The 15,678-nt window shown below is 45.6% G+C and overlaps 1 protein-coding gene and 1 long non-coding RNA gene across 3 annotated transcripts in view; one reads left to right on the forward strand and one right to left on the reverse strand.

The window, feature by feature from the left end:
- LOC120541050 (T-box transcription factor TBX5-like) overlaps positions 1-9,879 on the reverse strand; it is a 112,266-nt gene extending 102,387 nt beyond the window's left edge. Inside the window, exon 1 of the mRNA XM_039772312.1 lies at positions 9,759-9,879. The gene's annotated coding sequence lies outside the window, so the exon portion shown is untranslated. The remainder of the gene's footprint in view (positions 1-9,758) is intronic.
- Positions 1-15,678, forward strand: part of LOC120541051 — a 79,860-nt gene that overhangs the window by 28,509 nt on the left and 35,673 nt on the right. The gene's annotated exons all lie outside the window — the stretch shown is intronic.

The raw sequence follows: 15,678 nt of genomic DNA on the forward strand, positions 1-15,678 counted from the left end.
TATTTAGTTCCATTCACAACCTGTGAGCACAGGGCACTCAATGCGGGCAACCAGGGATGAGGAACAGGAGTGTTTGGGACTAACAGAAGAGAGGCTCGTCGGGCTGATATCTCACGTTTGTCTGCCACGACAGAATGAATAAAGAAAAGCGACGCCCGTGCGTGGATCGCCTTCGTACAGCACCGGCGCTGTCACAATGCAGAAGGCTAGCAGTACGATACGGATTTTAAATTGTGCTGTGTCGTCGTCCTGGAGTCGTGTAATGTGACACAACTTCAGCTGTTAAAGGATGAGTTTGGTATTTTCAGTTATTTTTTCACAGTTACAGTCATATGAAAAAGTTTGGGAAGCCCTCTTAATTCTTTGGATTTTTGTTTCTCGTTGGCTGAGCTTTCAAAGTAGCAACTTCCTTTTAATATTCAACATGTCTTATGGACACAGTAGTGACATGAAGTTTATTGGATTAACAGAAAATATGCAATATGCATCGTAACAAAATTAGACAAGTGCATAAATGTGGGCACCCCACCAGAGATATGATATCAATACTTAGTTGAGCCTCCTTTTGCTCCTTTGAGCCTCCAGATGCTGTCCTCCTATAGCCTGCGATGAGTGTCTGGATTCTGGATGGAGGAATTTCTGACCATTCTTCATACAAAATCTCTCCAGTTCAGTTCAATTTGATAGACAGCCTACTTCAAATCATCCCATAGATTTCCGATGATATTCAAGTCAAGGGACTGTGACGGCCATTCCAGAACATTGTACTTCTCGCTCTGCATGAATGCCTTTGTGTTTTGGGTCATTGTCTTGTTGGAATATCCAACCCCTGCTTAAGTAACTTCAACTCTGTGACTGATGCTTGAACATTATCCTGACGAATTTCTTGATATTGGGTTGAATTCATCTGACCCTCGACTTTAACAAGGGCCCCAGTCCCTGAACTGGCCACACAGCCCCACAGCATGATGGACCCTCCACCAAATTTGACAGCAGGTAGCAGGTGTTTTTCTTAGAATGTTTTGTTCTTCTTCCGCCATGCAAAGCGCTTTTTGTTCTGACCAAATAACTCAATTTTTGTCTTATCAGTCCAAAGCACTTTGTTCCAAAAGGAATCTGGCATGTCTAAATGAGCATTTGATACAACAAGCGACTCTGTTTGTGTTGCGAGTACAGAAAGGGCTTCTTTCTCATCACCCTGCCATACAGATGTTCTTTGTGGAAATTGTGCTGAATTGTAGAACGATGTACAGATACACCATCTGCAGCGAGATGTTCCTGCAGGTGTTTGGAGGTGATCTGTTGGTTGTCTGTAACCATTCTCACTATCCTGCTCATATGCCACTTCTGTATTCGTCTTGGCCTACCAGACCTGCTGGTTTAACAGCAACTGTGCCTGTGGCCTTCCATTTCCTGATTCTACTCCTTACAGTTGAAACTGACAGTTTAAACCTCTGAGATCGCTTTTTGTAGCCTTCCCCTAAACCATGAGACTCAACAATCTTTGTTTTAAGATCTTTTGAGAGTTCCTTTGAGGATCCCATGCTGTCTGTCACTTTTCAGAGGAGAGTCAAAGTGAAGGAAGCACAACTTGCAATTGGCCACCTTAAATACCTTTTACCACTCATGATTGGACACTCCTGTCTGTGAAGTTCAAGGCTTAACCAGCTAATCCAACCACGTAATCAGCATTGAGCAGTGACAGGTATTCAAATTCAATGACAAGGGGACCCACATTTGTGCACAGCCAGTTTTTCACATTTGATTTAATTTCATACAACTAAATACTTCTTCACTAAAAATCTTTGTTGGGAAAACACCCCAGTACTCCGATGTTCCTAGGAAATGAAAGACACACCACTGATATCTTTTTTGTTGAAAGGAGAGTCAATTATTATGCAGGCTGAGAAGGGTCCCCAGACTTTTCCAACAACTGTATTTCTGGTATGTCTGTTTGTGCTGCTTACAATGGGGCTTTAGGGTACACACGATCATATTTGACTGGATGAGCCCTAAAACATTCCAAAGATGTCCCCTTTGAAGCAGCAATGGTTTCCGTGTTTTTACAAGGTATCCTGGTGATCACGGAAAGAAACTAGAAATAATTGTTTGGAACTCGTTTTCCTGAGGTAAGAATACATTTCCTGATCTCTCATCTTTTCTCAGCCTCCATTGCTGCTCTTTAAAATAACACTTCTGGAATGGCACTTCACTGGGTGCTGTGGTTCCTCGAGGAAGAGGAGGAGGTTGGGACCATGCGCTGATTAGAGGGCATTGCCACACCCACCACACGACGAGCCACCCAAGTTCAGCTGTGCATAACCTTAACCCTCACCCTCAGCACCACACTGGATGAAGGACAATTCCATTCTGGGGAGGATTCCTTGCACGTGAATTCTTTGGGCTTTCTAACATGCATAGAAAAGAGAAATTTTTAAATGTGTAGTCAGCAGGATACCGAGAAAATAAGAAAACCGGAATGTAGCCTGCGTTATTCCTTTTAAGATTAGGAGCCCACTGGCCTTTCACCAAGCTGTTCACGTGTTCATGGTTATTAATGGAGTCTGCCACGGGTCACAACAAATGAAGGCTCCTTCTGGAATGTTGTTTTGGAAACCAATGAAAGTTACCCCATGGCATTGCACAGAAGAAAACCACTATGGTGCCTTTATTTTGAGAAGTGGTGGGTGAAGTTATTATGACCCAAAAGCCCCCGGGGCCATGCTACTGTATATTCAGCGTCTTCAGTTCTGTTTCTATGTTCTGCCATGGCTTATAACAACAGCTGCATGCTGCTCAAGTAATATAATGGTGATCTGGCGCTGCTGAGGTGGCAGAGTGTGTGTGCCATGTGATGGACTGCCATCCTGCCCAGGGGTTGTTTCTGCCTTACTAGCAGGGGTTAAGGAGATGGATAGCTTAGTATTTATCATTTTAATGGCATGTCATTTTCCACTTGTTCCAGTCCAGGGCATTTGTGGTGGGTGGCGTTGACTTTGTGCCTATCAGCCCTCACCCAATCAAGACAGAGTTTCTTTGGGGTGCGCATTCCCCATGGTCTGAGATGTAAGGAATTGTTTTGCACTGACTGCTTGTCATTGTGGATCAAGTGGCCATATCATCAGAGGCATCTCCTTCTTCCTCTTCATCACTTCCCACTAGTCATGTGTCGTTTTCGGTGAGATTTTTATGGCCGGACACCTTTCTTTAAACACCAACTCCCCCCTATTTATCCGGGCTTGGGACCGGCTCCAAAATGAAGGCTGGGTTGACCACACTATCAGAGGCATGCTGTTAAAGGACAGCAATTAAAAATAATGATAATAATATCGGGTGGCAAGGTGGCACAGCGCTGTCTGATAGTGAAGGAGACAGGGGGTCGCGTCTGTGTAGAGTTTGCATGTTCTCCCAGGATGCTGTGGTTTCCTCCCACAGTCCAGACACATGCAGGTTAGGTGGACTGGCGCTATGTGTTTGCCCTGTGCTGGACTGGCACCCCGTCCAGGTGTTGCTCGATGCTTGCTGCATAGGAGGATGGATAATTCAGTTCTTGTCACCTGATTTCATACTACGTGCCTGCTCAGTATCCTTTTGAAGCACACGTGTGCATTTTCAGTCTGGTGGCATGAAGAAAGAATCAAAGTGATCACAGGTGGGCCTTCTTCAGCCATTACTGTCCAGTTGTCTGCAGAACAGAGACATCAGGTCTCATCTGCGTTAATAAGTTGGAGCCCATCCCAGCTGGCATCGGGCACAAGGCACGAACAATCCTTGGACAGGATGGCAGTCCATCGCAGGGTGAACACACAAAGATACTTGCCAGTTTAGCAATGCCAGTTCACCAGACCTACATGTCTGTGGGAGGACAGCCAGAGATAACCAACTCGGACACAGGGAGGATATGCAAACCCCGCACAGGGAGCACCAGGGACACAAATCCCCGCAGATTCCTTTCTGCAAGGCAGCATACCTGCCACTCCGTGCCACCATGTCACTCTGGCCATCCATCTATCCATTATCCAACCCGCCATATCCTAACTACAGGGTCACGGGGGTCTGCTGGAGCCAATCCTAGCCAGCACAGGGCGCAAGGCAGGAAACAAACCCGGGGCAGGGCGCCAGCCCACCGCAGGGCACCCACACACACACTAAGCACACACTGGGGACAATTTAGGATCGCCAATTGCATGTCTTTGGACTGTGGGAGGAAACCCACGCAGACACGGGGAGAACATGCAAACTCTATGCAGGGAGGGAAGCGAACCCAGACGGGTCTCCTAACTGTGAGGCAGCAGTGCTACCCACTGTGCCACCGTGCCGCGCCACTCTGGCCATGGTTTGCTTATTTATTTGTTTTTGTCTGAACTATTCCTCCAGACTCAGTGGCTCTGTAGCTGCCAGATGGGGTCGATCACAGCTGCCAGGGCTCATCCTGCCCGTCGTAATTGACAGCACGCTGCCTAAAATGGCTGAGCCTTGTGTTAGATAAGCCATTGTCTCCGATTGTCATTTAAGTTGTAGCCAGGCCTTTAAACACTTGCGCTTTGGGACGTGTAGCTGATTTTCATGTTAGCTTTACTTGGCATCAGCTGTAAACAACGGTAAGACGTTCTACTTGTTCGGTGTGACAATCGTGACGGTCTTATTGTCCACTTGCCCGAGTGTGCCCATGTGAACTGAACCTCGTGCCCTTCTCATTGCAGCTCCGCTCTTTTTATCAAGTGTTTCCAACCCTCTTGTGCCCGCTCATGTCACTACTGGGCACGCTCCGTTCACCCTCACGCTCCATGTGTGCAGGGCCGAGTGCTGGTGAACGCACTTGGGTCCTAACGCGTTATCTTTTATTAACTAGACTTGTGATTTGGTGTTCGCGGAAGCACAAGTGGATCAGAATTGGCGCCGGACAGTGAAGCGCACTTGAAGCATTTTATCGCAGCCTTCTTCAGACAAAATGAGTGGTAATGAGCCGGCAGAAATGAAACTTGGCGGGTTTCGTTGCTCCTTTAATTCAAAATGTATTTTGTTATTCTGCGTCCATAAGAAATGATGTTGTGCTTTAGGAACTTTACAGTAAAGCCCGACAAATCTGGTAAAGATTAGCTCACAGATCCAATTTAGCACTTGTGTTGCAGGACTAGGGGCACCACAGAGAAATTAGGAATCGAGAAAAAAAGAAACAAGAGGACAATCGAAGGGGCACTGCAGAGCGATGCCATAGGGGAAGCATTTTTGGATCCCAGAAGAAGTGTGCCCTAGAAGGTTCCAGAAGCCAAACATTTAAAATTAGATCTATAACAGCTTCTAAAGTAGATGAGAACAGATTTGTGAAATGCATTAAAGTCCACATATTAAGAACCTTTTCATAATCCAAAGAAGCAACGTCATATCAGAGACCCCTTCCCAGAATGAAATGGCTCTTCATCAAGCAACAGTGGAACCACACGACACAGCAAAGTGCCATTAAAGCACCAGGATTGTGACGCATGCTCACGTGGAGTAAAAACAAAAACACAAGTGATGCCATGGCTATTGATCAAGCTGAGGGTCTACAAGGAACCAGTCAACCCAGTAAAGGGCCATGAAACTGCCAGCAGTGTGGCGTAGTAATTACAGCTTTGGATTTCAAATCCCACTCCTGACACCATTGTGTGACCCTGAGCAAGTCCTGGAAAAAATAAGAAATGAAGCCAAATGTATTTCAGATGTTAGACATCAGACAGCCTTCAAGCAAATGGCATTTAGGAAGAAATGGCATCCCTTATGGTCATGTGCATCGGCGACTGAATAGACCGAGTACAGCCTTCGTTTGCCATGAATCCCACTCAGTCCTTCTCCTGGCACAGCCTTAAAGGGTACGTTTTTGGGTAAGTATGAGTATGTAATGCCCAGCACCCCCAGAGTCTCAGCTGGTCCAGTACAGCCATATTGGAGCATTTTGGGAGGTATAAATGGCCGTCAAAATTAACTTCCAATAAAAAAATGAAACAAATAAAAGTTGCATCGTCCTTTTTTTTTTTTTTTTTTAATCTTCTGTAACTAAGCTTTTGTGGGCAGCATGGTGGCGCAGTGGGTAGCGCAGCTGGGTTCACTTCCCGGGTCCTCCCTGCGTGGAGTTTGCATGTTCTCCCCGTGTCTGCGTGCGTTTCCTCCCACAGTCCAAAGACATGCAGGTTAGGTGCACTGGCGATGTGTGCTTGGTGTGTGTGCCCAGCCCGGGGTTTGTTTCCTGCCTAGCGCCCTGTGTTGGCTGGGATTGGCTCCAGCAGACCCCGTGACCTTGTAGTTAGGATATAGCGGGTTGGATAATGGATGGATGGACTAAGCTTTTGTGAGACGCTCAGCTAAGGTTGTGGTGGGACCCCCGTTGTTTGTTAAAGCCTCTTTTCCTCTCTAGATACACATCACGGGCTCGTGTGCACCATTAACTCATACTGGTTCTATATTGGGTCCTGTGGCTCCTCATTGCTTGACAATGACATTACAATGACAATGACTGGTTCTCTGGGTTTTGAAGAGGTTCGTAATATGTGGACAAGGCAGACATCTTTAACGTGTAGTCCGCAGGAACAACAGACAGAACAATGAAACATTACAATCAGGAAGCCACGTGCTATTCCACAAATCTTTTACCGTGGAATCGGGACTATTTGAGGAGCGATCAAAGTTCTTTCTGGAGCCTTCCTGCAGTGGATGGCTCTGAAGAAGGACCACGTTAGGCCCCTTTATTTCAAAGAGTGTGCGCTCGTTTTATATTCCCCAGCTGTTACAATCTGGCCCTGCATGTGTCCGACATTTCACGAGTTTTCAGAGCACGCGGGATGGCCGTGATTTCAGTCGGCACCGATTTACCTTTAACGGACAATTAATGTCGCAATACGTCCGGCGACTTTGGGATTTGCAGCCGGTTTTCATGGAGCCGCAGCTCTTTTTAAAAAATAAACGCTAACTTGGCGTCAATTCGCAGTTACGGGGGGCACGTACTTCGTGTGCATCCCTCCGATTTTAAAATATTAGCCCTTGAAAGTTCCACGGCTGCGCTTCAAATCGGAGTCGGTGTTGGAGAGCAGAGCCGCGCAGTTCGGTGGAGATCGTCGAACGTTGGGGACAAACGGGTTGGGCTCGAGCTGACGGCACATAATGTTTAGTACGTGATACTGTAATATTTAAATAATACTCCTTTTTATGGCTAGCGGCTGCTCTTTGCCGAGTGAGTGAGCAGAGCGCCATGAACGATTCCCAAGTACAGTACCGGGTATCCTAATGGCGAGGATAGGCGGACTTCTCGTTCGTGTTTTGTTATGCGCAAAACGACTTGACTAATTTTTAATTTTCGATAAATAGCTTGTGCATTTTTATTTATTTATTTTAATGTGCAATTTTACCGCAGAGCAAAGCAATATTTGTAAAGGCAAATGGAAAAGCGGACAGCACTTTACTAGTATAGCACATTCCAGACTTTCACTCAAGAACATCGTTTTGGTTTTCGTTTATTTTTGCTCCAAATGCACACTTTTAAAATAAAATATTTTAAAAATCGTCTCTAACAATAATTGGGGTCAATCAATTTGGTTCTGCAGTTGCGATGTCTTAGGGGAATCTTTTTTTTTCTTTTGCTAAAGAAACATCCACGCGAAAGTTCCAGAAAGAAACTTTCTATTTATTTTGATGATTCCGTTAACAACATGAACAGAAAGGGAGCAAAAAATTCTTCAGAGCGATGCCACGGAGGAACCCACAAGAACCCTCATTAGATCAGTGACAGGCTCCATAAATATCAGTGAGCAAATGATAAGCGATTTGTGAAATCCTAAAGGGTCCCTGATTTTGCAATCCGTCACACAATCTAGCAGAGGGGTTCTTGATTTGTTTCTGTCCTGCTAGTGTGCAGTGATCAGAATTTCAATTTTAATGTGTGCCCTTCTAAACAGTAGAGATTTCAGGTTTATCCACATGTTAGGAACCTCTTTGAAGCCCAAAAGAGCCAATTCCATACTGAAAGACCCCGTGCCAGAATAAAATGGCTGTTCGTCAGTCCAGTAAAGTGCCATTTAAGGAACAGCAATTTTAGATGCTCTTTAACGATTCTGTTATAATTTGTCTTTTATCGTTTGTAAAATACGTTGAGTTACATTTCATTATTAAAATGTGCTTAAAAAAACTGTAAATATCATGAAATGTGTTGGATTGTAATGAAATTCGAATAGTTGGGGTCCATTTTTTATACCCCTCACCATAAAGGTGAAGTTTCACTTTATACTCTCAGAAGGGTTCAAGAACTACCGAAACGAGAACTTGATTCTCTACCGTCGGACATGCCGTTCAGACTCCGTCAAAAGCCCGAGAACCGCCAGCAGATGTGCTCGCAAAAGAAAGCGGCCCCCTCTTCTGTATTAGGTGTAATATTAGCGGCGGGCCCCATTAGTAGCGCAGCCATCAGGCCGCCATCCAGGCATGTGAGCTTCCTTTCTTCCCTGAGGGACCCGGCCGGCTGTAATGACCTTCTGGTATCTGTACAATTTCAGCTAACACAAGTCACCGAGATTAACACCTGCGCGCGGAATCGAAATGGAGTCCAACTTGAGTCGCTCCAGCAAAAGAGCGCACTGGCGGCGGCGGTGGGGGCTTCAAAATGAGCCAAAGCGGCAAAGTGTCGTCCAGCTTTAGTCAGCCCCTTTTATCGGCAGCTTTATAAACACTTTTAACAACACAAATAAACTTTTTTGTGTGATCTTTATTTGGGTACATACTCAACAATGAGGATTATTTCACCTTACACTCTCTCTAATGAACAAAGCGCAATCAAAGACTCGACAAAGTTTGATTCAAGTAAAAAGGCGGCTTGTAGAAATTCTGACCTCCGTTTGCCATTTCATTATGCGGAAATAAAATTAGCTTCGGTGTGTGTTTTCATCGCATTCATTTGAACGCTGTTCGCACCCTTAATAATATAAAACGAACGTTTATTCTTCTTAAGTGGTTCGTCATAAAATAATAGAAATGAACCAGTGAACGCGCGTGCACGCGGCACGCGTTATCCCTTGCTAATCGATACCGTTAGAATTAGTAATCGATCGAAAAATAATAGTTGCAACCCATAGTGCGTGCATTTTATTATTATTTTTTAATCTAATTATGTATATTTACTTTTTAAAATTTAATGGACACAATGATATCCTTATAAAGCCTGAATAGTAAGAAAGGCGCTATATTAATACATTATTATTATTATCATCATCATCATTATTATTATTAAAAGTCTGTAATTTAGTTAACACTTTATAGTCTCAGAATGAGATTTGAAAGTGTAAAGGCGAAGATCGAGGCGTTTCTTTATTTAACGTTCCTTGAATGCGCGGAATCGAATTCTATTGCAGTGCGCTCTCGGTAACTCCGCTCGATGAGATCTTTTAACTTTACGTTTATTCAGCCAATGTCGAACGTTCATCCTTGTGCGCTATTTCCTTTTTAAATTCGATTCTTTTCAAGTTGATACTTTTTCGTTTTCTTATCATATAATTTGAAACCCCATAGCACAGTGCTTGTTTTACAGTTGCTGTTATTTGAATCATTTTAATAATCATATGTATGTGTGTGATATATATATATATATATTGATATACAGTATATATAATTTTAGAAATACTGCCGCTTATTTCTTTTTTACACAGTCACCCCGGATTTGCGCCGACAAATAGCACAAAAAAGGCGTCCTGCCCAAGAGTGCCCATTAAAGCAGGTAAAAATGTTTAAGCAGATACCTCTTGCCCGCCTCACGTATTCCGCAGCCCGGCGCCTCTTGATCGACAAATGGAAGAAATCAGCTTCATCGTCGAGGCGAAGCGGCCATCTCGTGCTTCCCGACGGCTCTCCCTGTAATTAGAGCCCACGCCGTAAAATCGCTCCCTGCTGAGTAAAGCGAAATGCAAGTCTCATTATAATTTGCTTAATGAGAATACAAGGTCTTTATAATGCGTCCGTCATATACTACAATATTATTATTCCAGACCCTCTGCTCTTTAATGGTAGGGGGCGCCAATTTCCTCTTTTTTATTAACATTTCGAGCTTTTTTACATTTTGTTTTAACATTTACAGATGTCAGGTTTCAGCTCATCATGCTCCGCTTTCGTAAAGCTGTTATTGGCAATTAATTTTTTTAACGAACCCACCAAACAAACAGAACTCCGTTGTGCCGTTCGATGAGGCCGCCAAGCTGTTCTTGCGTGGCTCTGTTGTCCCTTAAATACTTTTTGCTGTTTTCAAAACACAGTAAATTTTAATTATGGACAGGGCCAGTTCTAGCCAGCCTTCCCAGGGAGTGCAGTCAAAAATGACAAATAGAGGGGTACCGCATGGTAGTGCCAGTCGAAGCCCATTTACAGTGGGGGTGGTATAGCGGGTAGTCAACATTAGTCTTTAACGACCAAGGGAGGGGGGCCCCCTCGGTGTCTGGAATGCACATCCCTTCAGTTACATAAATGGAGCCCCTCTGTGTACAGAACACAGACTTTACAGAGGGTGCACCCCTTAACTTTCATAAATGAGGTTGACCACCTCAGGCTATTATCTCCATTCTGAATTTTTTTGGGTGTGGGAGCCCCATGTCACCCTGGACAGCTGCCCACATCCCCCATTCTGCCTCTTGGAGGTTCTCATTCCTATTAAGAGTTAATAAGTGGGAAGTGGGGTCCTCCTCAGAGTTTTTCAAGCACCCTGATATTCAGTTCACAAATAAATGAATGGAGAGAGGGGCTCACCCTAGGGGTTTCTTGATTGTTCTGATAATCATGTCAGGAGTCGATGAGCAGGAAGAGGGGTCCCATTTGTTGTAAAGGCACACTGATATTTATTTCAGGAATCAATCAACAGAGAGGGGGGTCCCCCTTTGGGTTTTCATATTCTGCATAAGAAACTCGGCGACTCCCAGGAGTTTTTTTGTAAGGTTATGTATGCAGTCTGAACGTGTGGGTGTGTTGGGGCGTCACATTGCCTCCCGACACAATCCCACCAGAAACCCACCAGACCTGATGTGATTCTGATACTGGGGGCACAGTCGTTAGCTCTTCTTCATTTCAGCTCCAGAGTCCTGGCTTCAAATCCACGCCAACTGTGTGGCTTTTGCATGTTCTCCTTGTCTCCTGTACTCCCTCTGGGTACTGAGGTTTCTTTCTTTTTTTCATCACAAATATTTCCAGGTTGTGTCTTTTGCTTTCTGTTCCTTTCGATGTCCTGATGTCCGATCCGCTTTACCTCCCTAGCCTGGTGGGATAAGTTCTGCCCCCAGTGTAACCCTGAACTGGACTAAATGGGCAGACACATACATAAATCGTGGAGGTGACAAGTGCTCAGTCTCTTTATTAAATATCTAAAGTATGAGCAGTAGTGAAGGGCAAACCCTGGTGAATTAGCTTCACCTCAAGTTTGACAAAACAGTGGAAATGTGTTCAGGAATTTCTGCAAATTCTGAAGAATGCATTGCAGTCAATGGAATGAGAAACTAAACTGGTTTGGAGTGGATTATAATGTGGCAGTGAGCTTTTAAGTGTCAGCAACGTTAGTGCTCCGGACCGATTATTGTGGCCACAAGTGTGACGTGTGGTGTGACACAGCAGTGCTAACCACTGTGCCACCGTGACTCCCTGAGATAAGTTGGTAATCTGTCTCTTATCTTTCTCGATCTCGTATCACCGTGACTAGCAGAGCCTTTGGTGCAAGAGATCAGCGTTGTATACTTTTAAGCTGTCCCTGTCACTACCCGATCTGCGATACACAGCAAGAAGCTTAATCCCGTAGTGACAATACAAGGTACAATGACATGCAGAACAACGATGGAACTTTTTCGGCAAATTTGACTGGAGTGCCGATCAGCAAGTGATATCCAACATAGCCTTCTGGGTTATGACAATGCCAGGAAGGCCCTCCCCTGGCAGTGCCCTCTATCATCTGTCAGGGTCCCCTTCAGGACTGCTTCTCCAGACTCCCAATTCCCATGCAGCATTGTGGGTGTCCAAACTAATAAAACTGTTCTGTGCCATGCTCTCCTGCCAGTTCTTGTACAGTTTGGGCATCCCACTCAGGTGATAAGACATCCTGAATGGGTATTGCCCCCCTTTTAGTCCATCCTTCCATTATGGCATCCTAGCTGGGTAAGGAGTCTCCACCTCTGTCCTGGGTGGGATACCCAGTTGTTCTCCAGGGTGTCTACAATGGGCATGAAGCAGACCGGGCAGTGGCACAAAGTGTGAGGTGGAGTCAAACACATTGCAGTTCTGCACAGTGAGTGTGACATCCTCATCCACCATTTGCTGCTACAGCTCTATGGTGTCATGCTGACCTCGCAAAGCATGATGGGATGCTGGGGGATGAAATGGCCTAAGGCATCCGTGCAGCAAATATTTAGGGAGAATTTGGCAAATGAGGCCACCAGCAAACTTTGCCAATCAACAGTAGTGAGCAACTTCTGAAAAGTGAAGGTGTATGAGGTAAGTTTGGCGCAGGCACAATTCAGGGTCACATTAAAGCTCCTTAACACCTTCCTTACCGAACACCTGGATGAACCTGTCGTGGAAGAAGCCCCTTTGAACATTTCGAGCCTCCACTATGCAGAACCATACCTGAACATTGGAACACTTCCGACAAGAGCAGGCCACTGCAACGGCCTCAAGTCTTTTGGGTGATGCCAATCCGGGTGCCACTCTGTGCAGGGGGGGCCACCTCCTCCAATGTGTCGGTACGCGATCCTGGCTGTGGCCGCCGCTCCTTACTCGCTCAAAGACTCCACCACTGGGTACAAATGGAGACTGGAAGCGATCCACAATCTTCTTTTTTTTGTTTTTGGCAAATCTGAACAAACCACACGGGACTCCAATCACTGTAATGAGCCTCACCGCAGCCTGTTTCTAATATTAACTATTGTGTTTGACTCTGAATTTGAAGAGAAAACCAACATCCGTCAAGGCTAATTTGGTCGCCGTCTTGAGCCACGCATAAGTGATTCTGTCAGAGTTATAGAATTATTCAATTAAATCAAAGCGCAGTAATCTGCTTGTAATAAAATGCACATTTTCAGGCAGACCTCACACACGACAAGTTCAGAAGCAAAGCGGGCCGAACCTTAGCCCAAATGTCAATTTCATATCATGTTAATTATAATAATACTCTGGGAGTAGCGCCTCAGTTAAGATGGCGTGTAGGCAGCTCTGCTTGGAATGTAAAAGGCACAAAAACTGCAAGGTGGACGTTTACCAAAAAATCAGGGACAAAATACGCCCCTGATCCCTGCTGGAGCCTAATCCACCCATTACCATTCACCCGGGCTGCTACCCCCAGTTACCCTCATCCCAAGCCCACCTCTTTGACATTTGTATCGCGATCTCTGCGCCAAAGCTTCCTCGGTTGTCCTCACTTGCACTTCCAAGTTAGAATGTGATGTTGCTGCCTGGCTTTCTCAGGGTGGGACCACAAGCCAGCCCACCTCCTCCTCTGTGGGACGCTAAGGCCACGGCTCTGCACTGCTGATGGTCTCCGGCCAGTGGATCCACAGGATTAGGGGTAGGTAGGCGTTAGTATCTGAACATCTGGGTTTTCCTCAGCGTTGTTCTCCACGTCTCCGCTCCCCGTATAGCAGCACAGATTTGAAGTTTGTGTGGAATAAACGAGGGTCCGCAGCAAAGTCAGTTGTCTCCAATGAGCACCAAACCAAAAGAAGAGGCGAGTAGCTGCCCTGAAGTTCCTAAAACTCCAGAAGCTCACTTTTAAGCATGTGCGGACCCTTTGAATGTATCCAGAATCCTGGAAAACCAGGAAGTGTGCAATGCTGTCTCTTAAAGCGCCGAAATGGAGACGTCACACATCGTGCCACCCCACAGGCCCCCGGGTGACTTAATAGAGAGTTGATTGTACTTTTAACATCGCGGTTGTTTCGAGCAGCTTGACATTTTCTCGCTCTTGATTTCTCGATTGTTTTATCGCATCCCTCACCTCCCGTAGGTCATTTGACTTCGGGATACTCAATTGGTTCATCGAGTGAGGGGTCACTTCGACATCGCAGATACTTAATCCTTTCAAGTAATTTCAGTTTATAACCGTTTTACTGAGTTTCAACTTTGACCCCCTCTTAGTAATTTTGACTTGTGGGATTATTTTATTGCTGTCACAGGACCCTGTGCCCACACCAAGAACGCCCTGATGGTACACACGAAAGAGTCGACCCATCACTAACGTACTGTGCTCACGCAAGTGAAGGAGGGTCAACAAAACAGGAACAGGTGCCAACACGGCCCTCCTCGTTTACTGATAAGGCCCAACAAAAAATGCCCGATGGCATTAGAAAAAAACAACAAAACTGAATGCCACGCATAAGCGTTTTGGCTCTGCCAATGGGTCTTCTGACTCAGACCTCCTCCCGTTAGGTCATCTCCGCAAAAATGACGTCTCCTTCCGGGTGGTCATCCTCTTGAAGCTCTGGGACCGGATGAGACGGGGTCAGTTTCCCTAACTGGGTGACTTGTTGAGACCGTGGAGGAAGAAAATGACAGGACAGTTAGTGGCAGCGCACCCTCATGGCCTGGGCTTGGTATGACATACATCTGGGAAGAGCTTGGCTGGTGATCCTCAGACCCGCATGCATGGCAATGTCCATGAATCTTTGCTCAGTGTCAATGATGTTCCTTTGTTACCACGTGGAATGGAGAAGTGGCGGCTCCTATTGCTGTCTGGCCGACACTATTGAAGATGGCGGTTCACTGGCTTTGTCCTGCAGGTTTCTCGATTGTGTTCTGAAATCGTTGTATGTCGGTTAATAAAAATCAGGTTTGGAGTTTCTAGTGAATGTTCTAACCTTGCCTTGCCTCGTTTTTTTCTGTCGATTTGCTGGTTTTGTTTACTGGTTTTTCTGCTCCTGGTCCAGCACACAGTTGCCGGTTTTGCCCTGCCTTTTTTTTTTGTAAGGTGGGCTTCATAAATTACATCCAACTTCTTTACAGCACAAACACAACTCCATGCCAAGTCCAAAGATGACACCAGAGGAGGCGGCGGGGCCACCTAATTATTCTGTTTAAAATCCCGAAGGCTCGCCTGTGCGTTTGATGCTCCAGTGGTGTGCACCTGTGCCACCCGGCAGCTTTTCAATGAATGCTTTTAATTATTTTTTAACCTTTGGTTCAAGTTCTAAAAGCAGAGCGCCTGGTTTGAGGGCAGAGGAAGGTGTTAAAACAGATGGAGCCCCAAAGATGGGCTCCTGGTGAGGACGCGATTTGTTCATTCATTCATTCAGAGGAGGAGGATGTGACTTGCTGAAATGCCTTGATTGCCAGGGTCGTGTTTTTCCTCAAAAGGACTTTGTCGAAAAATTTGGTGGAAGTTTAGGCTTTCTGGTCGGGGGTTTGTGTAAAGTAGAAAAAAATAAATAAATTGACGGAAGACGCTCCGAAGCAGGGTGAAGCCACAGAAGTTTCAAAGGCCCGTGTGTGTGTATTTGTCTTTTTGTATAAAGTTGTGGTGGGTGAAGACCAACAGAACGAGAGGATGTTGACCAACGTGGGTCTTAACCTTCTGGGGCTCCGACTGAACATGACGTCCAAACTTGACAGCTAAACGTTTCTCTCCACCTATGCAGTCCCCCATTCTGTCCTGACGCCCCCTGGAGGCCACTGCCTGCACTTCACTCCATTCTCATACTT

The sequence above is a fragment of the Polypterus senegalus genome, chromosome 12 (assembly GCF_016835505.1).
Source record: "Polypterus senegalus isolate Bchr_013 chromosome 12, ASM1683550v1, whole genome shotgun sequence".
In the NCBI taxonomy this organism is placed as follows: Eukaryota; Metazoa; Chordata; class Cladistia; order Polypteriformes; family Polypteridae; genus Polypterus; species Polypterus senegalus.